At 38.0% G+C, this 22,616-nt stretch overlaps 1 protein-coding gene across 9 annotated transcripts in view; it reads right to left on the bottom strand.

The window, feature by feature from the left end:
• The window catches only part of ttll7 (tubulin tyrosine ligase-like family, member 7), a 190,734-nt gene that overhangs the window by 133,909 nt on the left and 34,209 nt on the right, over nt 1-22,616 (bottom strand). The window lies entirely within an intron of this gene.

The raw sequence follows: 22,616 nt of genomic DNA, 5'->3' as shown, positions 1-22,616 counted from the left end.
GACACCGAGGTATAGTACGGGTTGACACTGTTGTACGCTCGGGCCGCAGGACAACTTGAACTTGTTTGGATGTTAGTCGAGGTTCTTTATCCAGCATCCGCACACTCTTTTATTGAAATCTCTCGTCAATTTTTCTTTTCCGTTCACAAGTGTGATTTAGTTATTGCCACCACCTGTTACGTGCTACAGATAAGTAACAGGTGCTGTTAATTACACAAATTAGAAAACATCACATGATTTTTCAAAGGGTGGCAATACGTTTGTCCTGCCCATTTTTAGGGTTTTGTGTAAATGATAATGATTTTTTTTCCCCCATTCTCTTTTGTGTTTCTTCATTGCAAGCAAAATCGATGAAGATATTACTACCAAAGCATTTATAATTTCAATCGTTTTCTGGGACAAATTGAGCGTTATCAGACAGAATTGCAGGGGTGCCAATACTTTTGGCCAGCAGTGTGTATACCATTATTATTTTACTATTCATATAATAAAGTTTATGACCTTTTTTTTGCTCATGAACCATGACATTTTACTAACATTTTTGAATTGTAAAAAATGGCTCAAAGAGTTTGTAATGTGTTATTTGAGGAATAAACAGCTACTTCGCTCAAAATTAATAATAAGTAATCAGTGGATGAATGGAGGAAACTATGTATTAGATTTACGGATGATTACAGTAAATGTGAAACGGGGGAGGGGGTCTTTCAGCTGATTCCAATCGGAGGAATGTAGTCTGGTCAATATTTTCATCTGAAAAATGGTTCACTCATCCCTATCGTCATTTTGAAAAGCTGTTAGACATACAATGCTGGTCAAGGAGGAAACAACGATGCACTGAGTGGTTTCGAAAAATGGACTGAAAAAATTATATTATAAGACCTGTTGGAACCAGAGAGATTAGCGAAAGAAACACTTTTAAAGAGATATGCCAAGTTGTTGGCACTCAGGAACTCCATTCCTCTTTTTTTCTCTACTCTGAATCACTTATGACTATTCCTTACACAAAGGCACTTACTGTGCTGTGAAAGATTGGGGAATAAAACGGTGATGATATTTCACAAGCTCCCAGGAACTGACCAAGCAAGGTTGTTGACCATGTTGCCAAGAGTGGGGAAAGTTGCATGGAAAAAATAAGAGCCATCTCAAAAGTGAGTGAAGTGATATAGTCAAATGCTCTTTTGTCATCACCAAATTTCCATTCATCAAGACTTTAACATGTTTTCAAACCTAGGGAGCCGTGTCTCAAGAAACAATGACTTTGAGGATTTAGAACTCAAAACGAGCTCCCCTGATTGGTCAAAAATGCCACTTCACCCAATACCACAGAGCCTACAATACAAATCACTTTTGCAGCTCTTAAGCACACCTTGTGTGTTCGCAGACTGAATACACAGCACTTGTGAGTCCTTTTTTTCTACAAATTCTCTAAAAATGAGTAAATTTTACCACAACTACAAATGATTCATTCCCTAAAACCGCAAATATATATATATATATATATATATATATATATATATATATATTAGGGCTGTCAAACGATTAAATTTTTTAATCGAGTTAATTACAGCTTAAAAATTAATTAATCGTAATTAATCGCAATTAATCGCAATTCAAACCATCTATAAAATATGCCATAGTTTTCTGTAAATTATTGTTGGAATGGAAAGATAAGACACAAGATGTATATATACATTCAACATAAGGTACATAAGGACTATTTGTTTATTATAACAATAAATCAACAAGATGGCATTAACATTATTAACATTCTGTTAAAGCGATCCATGGATAGAAACCCTCTTAATGTTTTCGTTTTAATAAAATTTGTAAAATTTTCAATCAAAAAATAAACTAGTAGTCCGCCATTGTTGATGTCAATAATTACTTACTCAATGCTCATGGATGCCTATAAAATCAGTCGCACCCAAGCGCCAGCAGAGGGCAGAAAAACTCCATAAAACACAACAAGTGAGCGTTTCAATGTGTACTGTCATTTAAAACTCCCTGAGCGGGGCATCTGCGTTAATTGCGTCAAATATTTTAACGTGATTAATTTTAAAAAATTAATTAACGCCCGTTAACGCGATAATTTTGACAGCCCTAATATATATATATATATATATATATATATATATATGTATATGTATATATATATATATATATATGTGTATATATATATGTGTATATATATATATATATATATATATATATATATATATATACATACATATGGCGGAAAACGCAGACAAGACTGAAATAGCAGTTTCTGCACTTGCACTCCTCTTTACAATAAACTGCTGTATTTTAAGCCAAAAGAACTGTTGTGTTTGATAGAACAATGTCTATATGCTGCCATAACAGATTCATGGCGCGCTAAGCCTCTGAACTATTTTTAATTTGTCCGTTTTACCCTGAAAACCCCCGTTTACAGACGTCGCGCAACCGCTTTTGTTTCAACCTTGCCATAAAAAGGTATGTAATCATATTTATTATCCAAAATGTCTGTCATTTCTAGCTTAGAATCATTAATTGATGTCTAATATTTAGTTTAAAAAAAAAAAAAGGATTTAAAAAAATTATTAACTTGCATATTTTAAACTTTTAAACAAATTACGTCACAATGAAAAATTTGGCGCCAGTAAAAAAGTCACGGATATCTACCTCATAACTATCTCTTAATTGTATTTTTTTTTTCTTACTGTCGCATTTTCCCCGATATGTTAGATGATAAATAATTGATCCAAACATAGAAAATTTGAAAAATAACGTTTAAAAGGGTAACTATATGAAAAAGAAAGTTTTAACCACTCTTTGTTGTCTTTCTGCATTGCGACCTTTGTTATATCACCACGATTCACCCATAAAATAAAATTAAAAAATCCAGCTGTGGCCATTCACAGCTGTGTCTTGACACTTGGTGATAAATGCTACATGGGTTTTTTGGATCGAAACAAGGTAAGTACGCGATAATATCTCGTTAAAATTGTGGCATCTTTAATTTAGGGTTAATTTAGTTAGGGTTTTGCTGTTTAATTTTTTTTTTTTAAATGCCCTCCTGTTCAAAATTTTTCTTCCCCCAGAAAATTGAGATTTTAAGCTTTCCAATGATGTATTGCAGATGCATATAGGACAATTTTGAAAGTTGGCCAAATTGGGGGTCTCAGAGCGGAACTTCAAGTTACCTTAGTGTTTTCCGCCATATATATTTTTATACAACTACAAATTATCCTTTGTACAACTACAAATTAATCTTGCTGCTTCTCAAAAACCACAAGTTTCTTTTGCAACAAAAATGTACCTCCATATGTTCCTATCCTTTGTTGACCTGACTGGAATGTTAAATTGGGTATCGATGTTCTGTTCATCATTGATAATCTTGGGTTAAAAGGCAACTGCAAACAGTATATTGGATGTCATATAGAATTAATGCTGAATGATTTAGGACCAAATTTGTAATATGAAATTCACATAAATATTCTTTGCAAAATGACATCATGCAGATATTATAACTTTCATCGTTGAAAACTTTTTCAACATCTGGATTTCCTCTTTCAAACTGCACAAACACAATTGAGCTATTGGTAGAAATTCACCATAAGCCTGAAGCTTCTGGACAGCCTTGTCTGAACCTTTGAGGTCATTGCTGTTCATATCCTCACAGTTCAATGAATACAAAGATCTAAATCTTAGATTTACATGAGTATAGCCTCAATACAAAGAGGTAAAAAGAATAGAAACCCTTGCCATTGCTTTCACTCAATAAAAAACAATGAAAAATTGATTGCAGATATTTCTGCGAGAACAAAGCCACAATTGGACCTAAGTTACATAATAACAGAGGAGAAAAACACACTCTGTCTCTTTTTAAGCTCTTTTTGGTACAACAGGCAGAATGAACAGGAACAAGGCCTTCCAGTGCCTATAGGTAAAAGGAAGAGTGGCTATGATCCCAGGGGCAGTTGTCTCGTTACCTGTCTTCATTTCTTAACTATAGATTTGAGGTTTCAAGCTGTCAAGGCAGACTAGCAAGACAGCACTTGCTGTGCCTTCCTTTCTGCTCGCAGTCTACTCTCAGCCTGCCGCACTCAGTTTCTCCATCCTTTCTCCTTCCTCTCCTTTCTCATTCCTTCTGTCTTTCAGCCCATTTTCTGCCCACTGTCTAGTTGTTACCTTATTCATCTCTCCCTCTGTATCTCTCCATTTCCCTTCCCTGGCGTAGGAAGTCTGGCCAGTCTGGTCCTAATGAACCCCTGCTGGCTCCCAAAGCCCCCACTCTGATTTCCTTAAGTGACTCTGGCAGGATCTTAGAGGAGCCCTTGGTTGCTCTAAGACGCATTCAATAAAAATGTCAGATGAAAAGATTAGAGGCTTCTTTTGCTTTGGCTTTGATTCCTTTTAACATCAGCATGGCATCAATGTAACCCAAATATCACTTAGTCAAACAGCAGCATAAGTATGCGGGAAAAACGTATCATGTCAGTAACTTTTCACAGGACAGCTTTATCCTCTTATGAAGACTCAATTATGCATGCCAAGATCAAAAGCTGAGCTGCAAATTGTTCACTTTTTGTATACTGTATAATTATTTGTCATTTTGCACACAGAGGAAGTGATCTTAGGAATCTTTACCTACATTATAGATTAGGAGTGGGAACCTCTTGGTACCTCATGATACGATACGATTTGCGATACATAGCTCACGATAACGAGGATCTGACGAAATGGTGATACAACGGTTTTCAATACATTGGTCAGGAAATCATTCCAGAATATTCTACAAACATCTAATAAACAGAAAAACACGCTTCTGCTGTGAATTGGAATGAGTTTATCACTAGTAGACGTCCAATCCATTTGAACTGGGAGGGTGGCAGCGAATGTCCTCCCAGTTCAAATGGATTGAACGTCTATGGCCGTCAGTGGCAGCCAATGCCAGGCAATGAGGTAATTTTGGGCTATTTAAGGTCATTTACCTGTTTATTTTCAGTTACTTCCTGTTGATTTTGGGGTATTTTACGGGTCACTTCCTGTTTATTTTGAGTTACAGAACAGGAAGTGACCTGGGAATCACTCAAATGAATAGGCAGTGACTCAAACTCAACAGGAAATGACCTGTAAATGCCCTGAAAATCAGACAGAATGACTGTGAATGCTGTGGTTTCGAATGAACGAACGTTCCCAGTTTAAATGGATTCGGCGTCGTGCACCGTCAATGCAGCTTTAGAGCTAACTGAGACACTATTATGGTGGAAAATTTTGGTAGCAACTTGTTGGTTCCTTCTTATGTTTTTTTTTTTTTTTTTTTTTTTTAGACATTGACACCTTTTTAAAACGATATCTCGATTCTTTGCAGGAGCATATCAATAACCTTTTGGGATACAAAGTATCACGATATACTCTATCACCATTTCGATATTTTGTCACACCCCTATTTTAGATTAAGTCAGTACAATTTTATGTATGTATTTGTTTGTACAAACCCGAATCCAAAGAGGTTGGGACTTTGTGTAAAACAAATTATGAAAAACAAGGATTTGAAAAACGCCTCACAACCACGTCGCATGAAGTCTGGCATGTCAGAATTTCTGCTTGTTGTGCCACTTAGTTTGACACGTGCTATGTGTTCCTATGATTTGTTGCTAAATATTGCCCAATAGTGTAACTTCGTGACTGGTGTGTGCTTTCTCGTGCGCGCTTTTTGTCTCGCTCTCGTTATAAATATTAGTACTGCAATGGTTATGAAACTGAGTAATACAATTAGAAAAAAGCTTCAAATTCAATTTTGCTGCTTCACTGATTCATTTCATTGGAGTGGCGTTGTAATACAGTGATCCTCGCGACTTCGTGGGTCACGATTTGCGGATTCAGTGCATTGCTGGGTTTTAAAAAGTATTCTTAAAAAAATGAAACGATATGTGTTTCAAATTACAGCACCAATGAGCACCACTGCAACCTCTCCAACCAATGAGACCGCAAATAAGAGTGGCTTCATTCCGTGAGCTGATTGGCTGTGCATTATCGCAGCCTCCCCCGTGATGATCGACGGACGAGTCCACCAATAAAAGTGGCCTATCTCATGAGCTGATTGGCTGCACACATCGCAGCCTCGCCCAGCCTATTTCCTTGTTCTATCTCCAGTCTCATGGTGAAATTTCAACAAGAGGATTTCCTGGGTCATTTTCAGTAGTACTTTTCTCTGTTTTTACCCACTTTCAGAGCACCAAAGCCCGCTACAAACCTCCACAACCTCAAGGGGAATTTTAACTTTTTTTTTTTTTTTTTTTTTACCATTTCCCCCCCAAAAAATAGAGCATTCTATCCACGCCAAACACCTCCAGGACCACCGAGGAGATATTCAGTATTACATTCCACCATTTTTATTGCCTGGTACACCAGACTCACCGCTGCTCCAGCTATTGAGTCTGGCCACCATTCAGCGGATACAATTTCCAGGGCGGAGCAAGCCACAGCAAACAGACAACGGAGTGGACCAATCAGCGACGGGCAGACGTGACGTTAGTAAAACGACGAGGGCAGGACGAGGGACTTGCGCGCGGAACTAAACATACGAGGAGAGCGGAGTTTATTCCACATGGCTAGCGCGAGACAGACTGTTGTCAATGACTCATGTCGATGTGTTTTTGGTAATTTAAAACTGATTTTACCGTGGATTGGAACATATTCTCGGCTCTCCTGTTCACCATCAGTGTTGTTGTGGAGACGACTTCCGACGCGCAAGAGTGACGTTGCTCGTTAAGAACACATCACGCAAATAAACAAATCTGATTTGTCGATTGATTTTGTACCTGCTCGAGAGGCCGTTATTGGGCTGGTTCCCAGACCTTTCTCTCAGTGTTTGAAAAATACAGGGAGAACAGTCTGGCCATGCCAGGCAACCATTTTTACGCGATTTGAGAATACCCAAAGCTCGCTACAAACATCCAACACCTCAAAACGAGTTTGAACAACTATCACCCACAAATGGAGCAAATGTCACTCTCCCTCCTGCTTCTCTTTATGGTCAAGCAGTGCACTGGATTTGCTTATTAAAGTTAACGATGATTGACAGACATTTAATGTTTGATCTTGCCACAGATGCTTGGAGGCCGAAGCTTCAAAGCACAGCATGGGTCAATCATCATTTAACTTGTTATGCAGTTGCTGTGGCAACTCACTGTGTGTAGTTGAGCAGCTTGAGCGGATTTGAGTGGACTCACTTAGTGAAGCATTTAATAAAGACAAGCATTTTTCTACGTTATTCTTGTTTAAAAATAATTTGGTGGGACAGTAACATGTTTAAAACTTAGCATAATTATTACATTTGAAGTGCTTAAAAACCATTCATTTTAATATATGTACAGTGGGGAGAACAAATATTTGATACACTGCCAATGGGTTTTCCCATTGGCAGTGTATCAAATACATATACTACCCACAGCCACAGCTCAGGTTGCTCAAGATTAGAGCAAGAACAAAAATAATTGCTATAAAAAAGTAAAAACACTTCTACATGAAATTAAATTATATCTACTGTATGACTTTTTTTTTTTGAGGTGGCAAAGAGCTCAAGTGAAGTTTTGCCATTTTCAGCCACTGTGTCAACTCTAGTCTACATGTCATGCCTTTGTGTTAAAAAGACAAAGAATTCATAAGTTCTTAAGTTAAAATGTATAAGTTAGTTAAAATGTAAATATCTTTGTGTAAAGATTTCATCTAAAAAAAACATTGGGAGTTAGACCTCTCCTTGTCCAGCGAACGTGCATTTGTGCTTAGAGCAAGATCATCTGTCGCTATTAGAGATCTTTGATGTTATCCCTTTTACTTCATTCAAGCTTGTTTTTCAGTGGCCGTGAGATTTCTAACCTCGACGAAGTTGCTCTCGCAGCCAAAACTAGGCTAACATTCGTCTTTGTAAGTTTTTAATTAGTTTGTATTTTAAAAGGAAACTGTATGTTTTGTTTTTGGCAAACTTTTTCATGGTGTTCATGGATATGACTTCCTCACATTGTGCTGTGTTTGTGCTAATGAAGCTACTCACACGTGTAAAAGTACTATTGTACAACGTTTTAAATGTATTCGATTTATTTCAGTTACCATGATTTGAGACGTCCATAAATTCAAGAAAAGTACGCCTGGTGTTTGGAGTGTTTCTTTTTTTGGTTCGCTGGCTGTATAGCAGAATAGCGTCACTGACACACACAGCAACAACCGGAGAGGGAGGGGTGAGCACTGCCGCTCCAAGACACTTCTGGCTGCATTTTTGGGAAATGTACTACGGTATGACAGAAAATTTTTGTGGTTTTGAAACCGTGACGTTTTCATACCACGGTAAACCGGTAACCTGAACATGCCTAGTGTGGAGTAGCCCAAAATTTTACACAAGAGTAGCGTTATTTCAAAATAATATTACTCATGTATGTCATCCAAAAAATGTACTCAATCACAAGTACAAAAGTATTTGGTGGAAAGAATACTCAGTTAATTAGTAACATTGTGGATAACTATTTACGATGTTTGATTTTTTTTTTTTTGGTAGTATTTTGGTATTGGAATTTTTTTTCAGCACAATTATTTATATTAACTCTTATTATTATCCTGAACTATAACCTCTTAAATAACCACATTAAGCTGAATAAATAACAAACAAAAAAAATTGAATTCTGGCAAGAGAAAAAAATGAAGAATCATTCGCCCAAAGAGGATGAGTGCCAATAAAAAACTAGGAGAGGTGAAAATCCGTGTTTTCGAGTAATCTTGACGACAGCGATCTATGTCAAATACATCATTTTTTTATGGCGCTTTAATAACGTCACATGATTGAAAAGGCCGGCGTGATCAAAAAACGGCAAGTTTGAGTCCGGTTCAATGGAGTCATGTGATTGTTGTTGAGACGTCTCATTGGTGAAAATGGTAGAGCTACTGTTGGCATCTCTGGCAGCAAAAAAAAAAAGAGGTAAAATCGAATAGGAAAAATTTAACGACAAGTGTAGCCCAAAGTAGGAATAGCGTTTCATATTAACAAATCTACTCAAGTAAAATGTGGTGCCTAGTAAAACTACTCTTAGAAAATTTTTCTCAACAAGTTACTCCAGTAAATGTGACTGAGTAAATGTAACGCGTCACTACCCACCTCTGGCAAGGTATTAAATGAATTGAGCCTCAATGCTTAATTGTGCTCTACTATGTTCTTTTGTTGATTTTTATTATTTGTGCGTGTGTGAAACTGTCTTTTTCGAAGGAAGAATTCATTAAAACCAGTCGGAGTCCTCGATTTGTTGAATATTAATGGAAGGGTTTTTCCATCGTTCTTGTCTAAATATCATGCTAAAACATCATGCTAATAATATATATATTCACACACACACACACACACACACAGACATGCGTGAATACTTTCCACATATCACTTTTCAATTTTCCCTCTATTAGTGATAATATGACTTAGTCCTTGAAAGTAAAACTATTGTGGACATTGATTTAGTGACTGTGGCCTTTAAACAACACGGCTCAAAAAACAATGAGTTGCTTTCTTTTCCAAATCAAATCACCATCTATTCTATGTCTGGAGAAGTCGTCAAACAAGTGCAAGGTCTCCTCTTGATTAATAAGTTGAACGAAATTCCTCCCGCATATTATTCTAAGCAGTGTGTAAACAACCGCTGTTTTGACAAGGCTCCCTTTCTGCCACATACACTGGAGGGTCTACTGCTGCCAGAATTAAGGGTTTGTTGCAGAGCAATTGTGGAAAGAAGAGGGAAAGCAAGAGAGGAATTGAGCAGCGGGCTACAATGTGACATATAGAATGAGAGATTGTCTGTCTATCTGTCAGTCAGTCAGAAATTCAGCAACACTGGATAAAAGTCTACGCACCATTGTGCAAATACAAAGTTTTGTGATATTGCAAACAGACAAAGATAAAGCATAACAAAACTTTTTATACCATCGATGTGACCATAAACCAGTACAACTCAATTGAAACTAAAGATGCACCGATACCGATACTAGTATCGGCAGGGGGCGCCGATCCGGCCCGAAATGGTGGTATCGGTATCGGCGAGTACCAACAAAGACGGCACCGATACCATTTACCGGTCCGTTATTATAACATTTGACGGCAGCCTTTTTTTTCTCCTGGCGCTCACTACACTCTGTCTGTGTTGTGTGATGACACATGAACACCAAGCAGCTATCGCTATTGGCCTGCTCCAGACCAATGAGAACAGGCCAATAGCCACTCCTGACCAATCACAAGGCTGCTTTTTCATATGAAGGAAAAATAAACCAGGAGAAATGGCGGTGGGCGGGAAATATTTGAAAATAGAAATCCCGTCGATTAAAATCAATGGCTACATGCAAGATTTGCGGCCTGAAAGTGTCGAGATGTGGAGTTAAATAAAACGCGAACACGGGATAGTAGAAATAACAAAAGGAGTCTGTAACAGCAGGTCGACGGAGCTCAATACTACAAACTCGAAGGTTAACTAAGACGATAGGCAGCGAGCCAAAAAGCCAAAATAAAAACACTCAAATACCTGCACAGGGTAGAGTCTACAAACGAGTGCAGCACACTAACAGAAAAAACCCAATGCAGGGGCGTAACAAGCAAATGTAGCGAGACTATAGTGCGAGATGTCAAATGGCGATCAGCAAAACAAATATCTCGGCAGCCTTCTCTGAAATCACTCATGCTTAAGTGCTGCGTTGATGAGCCTGCATTGGATTCAGGTCCGACGTCAGGAACGCCCCCACTAACAGCCCAGCAACAAAACACAATCTAACCAGCAGCAGAATGTGACAATAATTTCATGAAAGTCGCACTGTTTGGCCTTTGAGAGGTTTAAAAAAGTTTAATCAGTTCATTCAGAGTTTATTATTATGAATTTATTTTTACTTTCTTACTGTTGGGCTAGTATTATACTTTGTAGTAGTCTTTTTCCTATTTTGCAAAGGTAAGCAACAGCCTGACGAAGCCTTGATAGCAAGGATTTCACATCCAATTATGTAGCTATTTGGGGGGGAAAAAATATATATATAAACGGGGTGGTATCGGTATCGGCCGATACTGCACAGCCAGGTATCGGGGCCAAAAAATTGTATCGGTGCAACACTAACTGAAACAAAAATAAGTCTTCCGAGGGCAAGTAAAAATATACAGTTGAGATAATGTGATTGAAAGTATCGGCAAACTATTTTTCAAGCCTGTCATTCATTCGTTAATCATCCCTACCACTTATCTTCACAGGGTTTGGGGGGTGAGGGGCTGGAGCCTTTCCCAGCTGACAATGGCTAAGATGCAGAATACACCCTGAACTGGTTGCCAGCCAATTTAACGACCGTGTATCTAATTAATCCTGAATAAAATTTGGATGTTCTAATAGTCTTTTTCTGACATTTTTCTGCTTTCAAGTAGCACCTAAAGGCAGTGGTGTAGTCTAGCTTTTTGCAGTGTGTAAACTATCCATAGCTAGTGTTTCCCAACCAGCGTGCACACCTGAACAACTCTGGTGTGTCGCAGGAAATTATCTGCCAAGAAGTCACAAATTGTAATATTCCAAGACAAAACACATGATATTACTAGATTAAAGTCATAATACAACGAGAATTTGGTATTTTATTGTAATAATACGACAGAAAAATTGTAATATGATATTAAAATCCTTTTGTTGCTTATTTTTACATTACGTAGTTTTTTGGTTTCACCAATTTTTGGGGATAGAAGCCAAACACAAAAGTGCTTTGGGCGTAATATTAACAACTGACTTAATATTGGAAGAAAAAAATTGTAAAATTACGAGATTAAAGTCGTTAAATTAATTATTTTAATGTTACATGAACCGGTAGGTGGTCAGTTGGTCAACTTTTGAACTGACTGAACAGACTAAGATTTGTTGAGAAAGAGCTTTGTGTTTGTTTGTCTGCTATTCTAGCCACGATCTCAGCTCTGTGTTCATCCAAACATGCTCAGGTTTTACACCGATTGAGTAAAAACAAAGAGAGATGCTGAAATACTTTTTTGTGTTTATTTGATTATTTTGGCGATTGTTCTGTATTAAAATGGCCAACAATTATGTTTATCATAGCACGATAAATCACGTGCCACCAACTTTGCAGTTGCCTTGTGCTTGCTCTCTCTCATTCTATAAGCAAACTAGCACTCTGCTAGAGGTCGGATTCACGCACATACACGCCAATGGCTTGGAGAATAACGGTGTACGATACTGCATATTTTGGCAACCATCTGGTCCCAGGGACGAAAGGGCCAATATTGCCCATACAGATAAGATAGCAGATACTTAATATTTAAGGTAGATGGCTCATCGAATCACTAAAGCTCATATTTCATGACCTTCAAGTGTTTATATGATAGGTAATTTATAAATTGCAGTATTATTCTAACAGGAAAAGAAAAACCAACAAAACCGCACTCCATTTATTATTAACCATATTATGACAGGCCTAAATTCATACATTGCAGAACAACACATTTTACCACAACAACACTCTTGGAGCAAAACCACCATTCCAAATATGTGGCTGATGCTGCTTCACAAACAAACGAATGAGATAAATACATACATTAGTCATATAATGTATGTATATGATGATATAGATAATAAAATTGTCACTTTTAGCTTTAATTAATATACAGTGGTACCTCGACATACGATCGCTTCGACACATGACCTTTTCAACATTTGACGACATGCTCGAAGTACGACGAATTATGACTGCCGCAGTATCTTGGTTTTGCCGCAAGCCGGAGGCACGGTGGATTTTCTTGTGAGAGAAATCAACACAGGTTCCAAGAAGGTGAGTGCAGGTGATGAAAAAAATTAATAAGGTGACGCTTATCATTGAAATAAAGATGGAAATGACAGAAAAATATGAGCCTGGTGTGCACATCCCTGAACTGGTTCGACATTACCGTGCCGACCTCCGTTCGTCATTCTTTATAAATTAAGGTGACAATTACGTATTATTGTGGTATTGTGGTTCGCCAAAAGATCGCCAACTTTGTCACGTTTTTTTATCATTTATTTCAGAACTTGTGCAATACAACACACCTACTGTCTGTCTCAGTTGACGCTATCAACAAAAGAACGTCAAAAGTGAAGCTAAAATCTCAGATGCACTTTTCTTTCTCTCCCATGTCAGCCACGTGGTGCGTTTGGGTACAACACGCAAAGCACGTCTGCCACATTAGAACCCGATTCCATACATTATTACAGGAAGTATTATTATTATTATATTATTATTCTGATTTTTATTTATAATTGATTTGTTTTGCTATGTGTAATTGCCATTTGTGTCAATACCAGCAGTATTTGTTAAGGATTTAGCGTAGGGTTTTTGGTCTGTGGACCGAATTAATGGATTTATAATGTATTCTTAAGGGAAAATCCTGCTCGACATACGACCATTTCGACTTACAAACAAGGTCTTGGAACGAATTAACTTCGTATGTAGAGGTACCACTGTAATCACTTGTAGAAATACAGATATATGGATATACGTTCATATATCCTTTACTTTGGTAAAAATACATACAGTATACATAATGCCAAATAATAATCAACAAAGCTTAAAACAGTGATGATAGCCATGTTTTTCATTTATTACAAAAGAGACTTTAAATATTTATGAAATCCATTTCCCAAAATGCATAGCATTGTTGGCGCATGTGCAAAATGGTTCTTTGCTCAGCCTGTCACGCCTGTCACACAGTTTAATGAAATCAAATATAGAGGACTGTTACGGCAAAGTTGACGCACAATAGCTTAAACTTTGTCAAATATACAGTATGTGATCCAGCTAGTTTCCACTGACTCAGACACAACAGCAGACTTCAGTGTGCACAAATGTCGTGATAGGCAACAGAAGCCTCAGTGTTCCAGAAATCATGTGAATTTTATTAATTTGAAGCCTGTCACAAAATAATGTTGTCTCATATACTCATAAATTAACTCAACTGGACAAATAGAATATAGAAAGGAATCTACAAAGTACAGTGCATGTATAATAGAGCTGTCCTGAATATTCGACATAGTCGATGTCATCAATGACGTAAATGTGTTGACGAGCACAACGTCCCTTCGACGGTTAATGAAAGGTTAAAAAAATACAAGTATAAGCGTGGAAAACTGAGACTGTCGGACGCTCGGTATGCAAGCGGGGAAAGCGGCACAAAGCCAAAAAAGTGCACCAGAGTGGCTAAAACTTTGACTTCTTCAACAAAACAAAGAAGGGTACACTGTTGTGTCCTGTCTCTTCAATGCCTAAAGCGCCATCACCCAGTTGTAATTTTGGAAGACGACAAAAGACAACAAGCTCGCAGATCATAAGTTCATCTAACTAACTAACGACATGTTTTATTGAAGTTGCAAAACCTGTCGCGATTTGCAATGAGTCAATTTATTGCACGGTAAATAAAAATGAGGGCGGTAATTTTCACGGCTGCCTTTGATTGCCGCATGCATGCGTGCGTGCGTGCATACATTTGCGCGTGCGTGTTAATGGCATATGAGACTCCAGTTCCTTTCACAGATGTTTATTGGTCATCAACACACCGTAGAATTAAAGTTCAGACACACAAAATAGGAAACACATTTATATTAAACACTGTAAACGTTAGCATTGCTACATTGAGGCTAACAGGAAAAAAAGACAACCTACTTTAGCCTGCTATAAAACATTGGCAGTCTTCTCCAAAACACAAACTTGCGGTTAAAAGGTGACACTTCAAACATGAAAAATTGCTGGTTAACAGCAAAAATCTATTACTGACACCACATGCAATGACAAAAAGTGCTTTTTTTGTGGAGTGTAAAGCTTACGGTTAGCAGTTTAGCAAACGCACTTCCTGTGAACATTTCAAAATAAAAGCACATCATGTTTGTCAAAAAATAACGATTTCTGGAGTCCATCCCACATTTGGAAAGGCGAGGTCAGTGTTCTGAATCTGTTTAGATTCCATTGTTTTGCACTAGTTAATGGTATTAGCATTTGACTCATTGTTTATTTGTGAGTTATTAGTTATTTACGTGTTTATTTGTACTTTAATAGAGAATTTAAGTGTTCCAAAATGTTTTTTGAGAATTAATAAGCATCAACAAAAATGTTATTGCTAAATTGGTTTAAAAATAAATAAATAAATACATACATAAAAATAAAAAAGTAATCGTAAAATAGTTGGCTGACTAAGTGGGAGAAAATTATTCGTTTGGGACAGCCCTAGTGTATGCACATATGCATCACACAGACTCAATAAGTGAGTATATGCAAATCACTGTCCTTTTCCAGTGAGCACACTGAGTATACTTGAGTATCACATACACCACTGCCAAAAGGTTGCATGTAACTGTGTGTTCAAACTGTTCATGATTCCTTTCACATACATTCAAACGCCAGTATCAGCTAAAGAAAAGCATGGTGCTCCCTTCAACATTACTATACATTTAACACGTTTTCCCACATGTGTTTGGAGATTTTGTCATGGTCTAATAGCAGCCAGTGTTAGCACAACCATTTTGACTTCTCTAAGAGAAAAAAAAAACATATGAAATGTCTACGATAATGTATGAACTATTTAGGGTCAATTAGCAACACTAATTAGCACGTGTTTGAATATGATTTGTTAATTATAAACAAAGCCATACAACCCAGTTGTCAGAGGTTGTGCACATATTTTTGCCCGTGAGTAATCAATCACATTAATGGTGTCAATTTTTTGTATTTAACTTGGGCCATTATTTTTTTTTATATTACAAAAACCTTTTGTTCAAAAAGGTGTTTTGAATTTTTACCAATACTTTAAGTTATGGTCTTCCAGCCATCAGTGCAATCACTGCTGGGGGTTTTTGGTGGAGTTTTAAGAGCTGACAAAAGTTAAGCAAACAATATACACACATATGAAATGTTAGAGAAGGTTACATGCAAAATTATTGCTGCAAAGCTGATACAAAGTCAGCACACAAAGCACAATAACCACAGATCCACTTTCAAAATATGGAATACAACTACGGTAAAACAACTATATAAAGATCATAATGTGTAGACAAAATGTACTAGGTTTTGTTCAGGCTTCTCCATATTCACATGCAACTCTTGGTCCACAATTCACATGCAGCGTGTATATATATATATATATATATATATATATATATATATATATATATATATATATATATATATATATATATATATATATATATATATATATATATATATATCATCTGCCACCATGACATACCTGCACACAGTCACACTGTCAGTGGCATTGCTACGCATGATGATAAATGACTAAATGCTAAGGTGTGTTTTCAAGTGCTCCATATATGAGTCATATGCAGCCCTAATTTGATACTTATTCTATGAAATAGTCATCTTAGAGGATAATGAATGTGGATAGATGCAGACAGTCTCATACATCATTCTAATTATTCCTTAATAAGCCTCTTTTTGAGTCAAAGCATGGCTTGTAGATATCTACTGCCACCTACAGCTTACAGGGAAAAAGATACATCCCCTCATAGCCTGGGACAAAATCAATGAGCATTTAAATAAGAATGAACCCCACTAAGTGTATCAAATTAATCAAAGGCAGAAGAAAAATTAAAACCAGAGAGAGCTATAAGAGTTTTAAAAAATGAAGAAATAAAGAATATAAAACTGTACGTGCACACTATCAATTTTTAGCCCTAGAGTTCAATAAACTGAATGAGGACAACTTACAGTGCATGCTGTAGGTTGCAAGTAAATCATCGTCACCATGAACACAGGATAATACAAGCTATTGGAAGGGTTAGAAAATATCTTAAAGGGTGCCACAGCTTTAAATCATCCGTCCAAAGGTTCAATGCTATGCTTACGGCTGCTCTTCAGATTTACAGCTGTAGGAACATAAACCTTTACCCCACAAAAGATTAACTGCATAGACCAAAGAAAGTTTGATTCAGATGGTTACAAATGTAAGACACTGTGTTTATTCTCTACAGGAAATTAAGTATTATGCATCAGTTACATCTCATTTGCGGTGTGTGTGTTTGTATGTGTTGGGAACAGAAAAAGAATTTAAAAATCCATGTGTGGGTTTCTTTGTATATGTGAGTATTGCGGCATCTGTTTACACTTGCCATTGCAAATTAGTCCCCACAAACACACACATACATTTACACTCAAAAGTAAAGGAAGTCTGGATTATGTTGGCTCTGAGGGATGGACAGTTAAACCAAACTCATCTTGAAGCAATCGGGTGTAGCGCACTAAAAAAGAGGAAAGTTGCAGGAAAGAAAAGAGGGAGGGGTTGAAGTATCACCGCCTTTGGGGAAGTAGTCCAGCTGCAGTCTGTCGGTCTGTTGTCGTTATGCCAATTCACACACAACCGAACAGACACACACACACTCACACCGAGACACAAACATCCCATGCCACGGTTGACCTAACCATGCCCGCCTCATTAGTTGCCAATCACTCTGCACAACCCTTCTCGAGCAGCAGGGGGGATAGAAAATGGGAAGGAATGGATGGAGAGATGTAATCACAACCATCAATAATCACACTGCCTGCACTGCAGTGTGTACTGGCATCTCTGGGGTTCCAGTGACTATAATGAGGCTGGACCTCAATCTATTTGTCTTTTTTGGAGGTTCGTGGACACCTTCTGTAACCTTGCAAAAATGATAAATTGCAGCTTATCCTGTGTTTATTCACTGCCTACATACTGCTTTGCTCACCCCCTCCAAAAATAAATGCTAAACTTCAACAGAGAATGTTGCACATACATACACAACGCTGCCCTTACATTATGATAAATTCACTCTGAATTTGGAGATGTATGTGATTCCCAAATAAGTTTACAATTCTGCATGCCTATGGTGTGTGGTTGTGTGTTGTAATCTGACCAATAACACTTAAGGCAGAGTTATGCTTCCGCGTCAGACCTGCGCCATCAAGAAAGACCCGATTTACGACCCTGCGCCGTAGCCTGACGTATACCAATTGATTTTTCAAACCCTCGGTCACGTCAACGCATATGACGTGGGGGAAATGGACTGTGATTGGTCCGCTCAGACTGTTGTTTCCGGTTCAGTGCGAAATCACCACCATTGTAAAACATTATTTTTCTACACGCAAAAATGGACCAAGCCGACGGGAGTATCATCGAAGAGCAAGTCTCGTCAAGACATCATAAAGATTGCCAAATGGCAAGGTCAGCGATTGAATAAAAAAATGAAAGAACCACCAAGACGTGTGTGTTCGGAATCGAGTGGCCACAGGAAGCGGTGACCCAGTCGGCCAAAAACTGCCAGCTTTTTAGCACTTTATGTCGTATTTTTGGTTGGTGCACTTCATCATTTATTGTGTACATATGTTTGCTGTGAGTCTGTGACTTATTTACGTGTCACACTTCAAGAATATGAAGAATAAAGCACAGGTTTGGTGTCAAAAGAGTTGTTTTGATGTTTAATTTTCAACAACTGACAGTACACACACGATACATCATCACTGATTGAGAGTGCCTCAGTGCTTTTATGATAATGTTAACATCAAGGCTTCCAACACAGTTTGGGAAGTTCCATAGCCACCAGAAATCTGCTATAGCTTGCCACTGGCTGGTTGTCGGACACGGCACACAAATCGGGCCGGAGGGCTTTGCATACCTCGGACAAAACACTGGAGGCAGTGCTCGACGCCAGTTTGAAGCTAGCCGCCACAGCTAGCTGGTTTTCACCCGAGGCTAGAACTCTCTATGCGGCATCAAAAGTTGGACAGACCGCCTCGAAACGGTCTTCTGCGTCGCCAGCGCCTCAACATTTGTATGATCAACATTTATTCAATGTTGATGAGCTGAAAATCCACAATCAAGCGTTCCATCTTGCATTGTTTATTTTTTTCTCCGTTAAACTAGACAAGAGGAAGTCAACAAGCATGCCCCAAAACCGTACAAACATAACGCAACACCCCTCTACTGGCTTGGCGGTGAATTACAGAGCAACGCGTCACCTGGCCGGAGAACCATTGAATGTCTAATGACGCCGTAGTCGCTGCGCCGTCACCGCAACGTGGGAGCATAACACAGGCTTGTTGACAGTTTTCAAACAGCTCTAGAAATGGCAAAGTACACTTACTTGAGTTAATGTAACCTAAGGTAAAGCAGTTGAGGTTTGAAGCCTAGGTTGTGTTGTTTAAGGTTAAAGATGACAGTGAGTACAAAATCTCACTCTATAACGAGAGGTTGAGTGCATGCATTGCAAATAAACGTCTGTTTTAGGGAAGACATGTCTGGGTTATTTTGAAGATCCCATGCTATCAAAAAAATCACAGTTTGACATCCATGCAGTTTGTGGATTGATTGTAAAAGCCTCTGAAAGGCAAATCTGAATTAGACTTCTTCCTTATGTAGACATGCAAGCTATTATTCAAGTACCTCCCAACATTAAATGTCCTTTTAATAAATGCATAAATGTGTATCACAGCACCTGCAATAAAAATGTCTTGTTGCTGTGAGAAAGTTCTTAATCAAATAATCATTCAACAATTCTAGTAACACTTACCTACTAAATGATCCCCTTTCTATAACATTGATGAATGACGCAAGCTCTATATAGGAATGCATGTACAGTGGTACCTCTACATACGAAGTTAATTCGTTCCAGGACCTTGAATGTAAGTCGAAATGGTCGTATGTCGAGCAGGATTTTCCCATGAAAATACATTATAATTCCATTAATTCGTTCCACAGCCCAAAAACCTACACTAAATCCTTAACAAATGCTGCTGGTACTATTACAGATGGCAATGACACACAGCACAACAAATAAAATATAAATAAAAATCGTAATACAAATATAATAATAATTCCTGCAATAATGTAACAAATCGAGTTCTACTGTGGCAGTTTTGTGCCGGTTTTTGTTTTGCGTACTGTAACTGAACGCACCGCGTGGCTGACGTCACAGTGAGATAGCTGCGTGCGGTAGAGATTTTAAGTTTTACTTTTGTCCTGTTGTTTTTGGCATATACTGCGGGGGACAGAAGGCATGTTGGGCTGCACAAGTTCGGAAATAAATGATTAAAAACCTGACGAAGCTGGCGACTTCCTTGCTAATGTTACCACTGTAATAATTGTCACCTTAACTAATAAAGACTGGTGAACTGAGATCGGAAGAGGACCATTAAGATAGGAAACATTCTACGGCTGTATTGTGGGGCCAGTTCACGGACGCAAACATTTCCATCTTCTTTTCAATGGTAAGCGTCACCTTTTTTCACCCTTGCACTAACCTTTTTGGAGCCTGTGTTGATTTCTCTCACAAGAAAATCCATGGTGCGTCCGTCTTGCAGGAAGACAAAGACACTGCAGCGCTGTCGTAAATCGTCGTATTTCGAGCATGTCGTCGGATATAGAAACAAATAGCGAGTCAAATTTTACGTCGGATGTCGAAAAGCTCGTGTGTCGAAGCGATCGTATGTCAAGGTACCACTGTATTAGTTTGGTGCTTCTTTAGGATGAACTGCAACAGACATTGTGATCCAGGTGCTCATTGTAACCTTTTGAGTCAGCTGTCAAAAGGGCCATGAAGTGGGAGTCATTCTGCTCAAGCTTTAGCTAAGTTAACCACTATACTACCAATTTACAGAGAAACCTGTCAGTCTTCCTTTCCAATTGGTAACCCCAATTCAAGAGTCATGACACCTGTCTGTGTTTTATTCCCCATAACGATGGTAAGCAGGTATGCTTTGTTGGTGGAAACGGGAAATAACATATTCTAAGTATTTATTTGCATCTTCTTTACGAAGCAACCTTTCGCTTAAAATATACTTTTTAAGTTGTTTTACAGACCTATAAAAAAATTCTGTTTTCTGTCTGTCTTAAATGGGAGGTTGCGAGAGCAACATTCGTTCCTTTTTCAATCATCAACCCTCTACACACACTCAGAAAATGACGAGACTTTAGGGCCAATGCTACAGAAAGGGCTAATGTAATTTGACAGCATCTTCTGTTTGATACCATCTAGCTTTCAGGTATCCACCTGGCTTTGAGTTTACACAGGTTGAAGTTCCATTTCCTGGCTGCAAGTATGCATGTCCAACAACCACTTTTGACATTTGAAGGAGTAAGAGAGAATGAGTGTCAGAACAGCAGGCCGGATAAACCAGAAAGCGCGTGTGATATGGATAATTCACAATGACACCAACAGTGAAACCTGAGAGGTTACATCTACAAATTCAGAACAAACCTGGGAAGACAAGATCGAGTTTCAATTCCTGTCACGACTCTTACCAATTTGGAAGGAAAGGCAAGTCGAAAATTAGAACTAGTGAAAAAGTTGGAAATAGATTTAATTAACCTAAAACTGTAGCAAAGTAATCTCTCAATAAATTAAATTCAAGCTTGAGGGCTTGCCATAGGGCACAGTTTGCAGAAAGCCTGTCCTCGCAGCGTGTACTGTCCCTATTGAATATCAATACACATCAACAAGCTACAGATGTAATAAAGTTATTTTCAGACTTGACAGCCTGTGGAGGGAACGTTTAAGAAAGGCTCTTGATTCCCACAACTGTCCCCTGACTAATCATTTGGAGTTTTGGCAATAAATGACTCTTGCTGTAAATGTTGCATGAAAGAGAAGTGGGTGCATGTGTGAAGGATGTTAATTGATGAACATTATAGAGGGCTGCTCATTGCACAGGGGGGATCATTACTGCTGGAGTGGAACAGCAGCGTTCATAGCTCTGTACTATGTACCTTACATGTGTCTCACGCACACACACACACACACACACACACACACACACAATGAAGAGTCTGCCACTACTTGTGAGCACCATTTGTCATGTTACAAAACGGATCAATCAGAAACAATCAGAAAAAAAAAACAATTAAAACCAAACTCAGACTGCAAATGTCAGTCCTTTTACCACATCAAAAGACAATCTCACTGAAAAGTAAAATATAATCAAGACTTAAGTAGTACAGTAAAACTTAATATTACAAATGTAATATTAGCTATTACATCACTAAATATGCTAGGCAATAAAGCAGTCATGTTTTTTAACTAGCTAATGATTATTGTATGGCAAGTCTTTTAAGAGAAAGACATTGATTGGTCAGTTTGACAATCATGTGTAGACTTTTAACAGTCACTCATAAAAATTTTAATTACCATTATAAGCTTCTTTTAATAACACTTTTGACATGAAATTAAAAAAATACATAATAAATATTTTTAATTCAAACCCTTACAATATGATATGATAAAATTATGACTTGTAATTAAGACTTAATTGTGTCTATATTCTTCCAGTGTTTTTCCAATCTGGCTTTTGTAGACAGACACGTTTGTACAATCCTGTCATATCAGTACATCAATTTCCTTTTTGGGTGGATTGATAGCAGAGAACTAAACACAAATCCTCCTTGCAGTGGCCATACTTTAGCCAATTTGGGGGGTGGGGGGGCAAGGAATGGAAGTAGGGAAGGGTGGGGTAGCTGTCAGTTTACGTTTAAGGTTTTAAGTCAGGCTTTAACTGAATGGTTGACATGAACATGGTCAGCTACAAATCCTGGAGTGGAGTTTTAATGGAAGCCCCTCAGCAAAAGATGACATTTTAGA

This window comes from Corythoichthys intestinalis, chromosome 7, assembly GCF_030265065.1.
Source record: "Corythoichthys intestinalis isolate RoL2023-P3 chromosome 7, ASM3026506v1, whole genome shotgun sequence".
Lineage (NCBI taxonomy): Eukaryota > Metazoa > Chordata > Actinopteri > Syngnathiformes > Syngnathidae > Corythoichthys > Corythoichthys intestinalis.
This window is presented reverse-complemented; position numbering and strand designations above follow the sequence as displayed.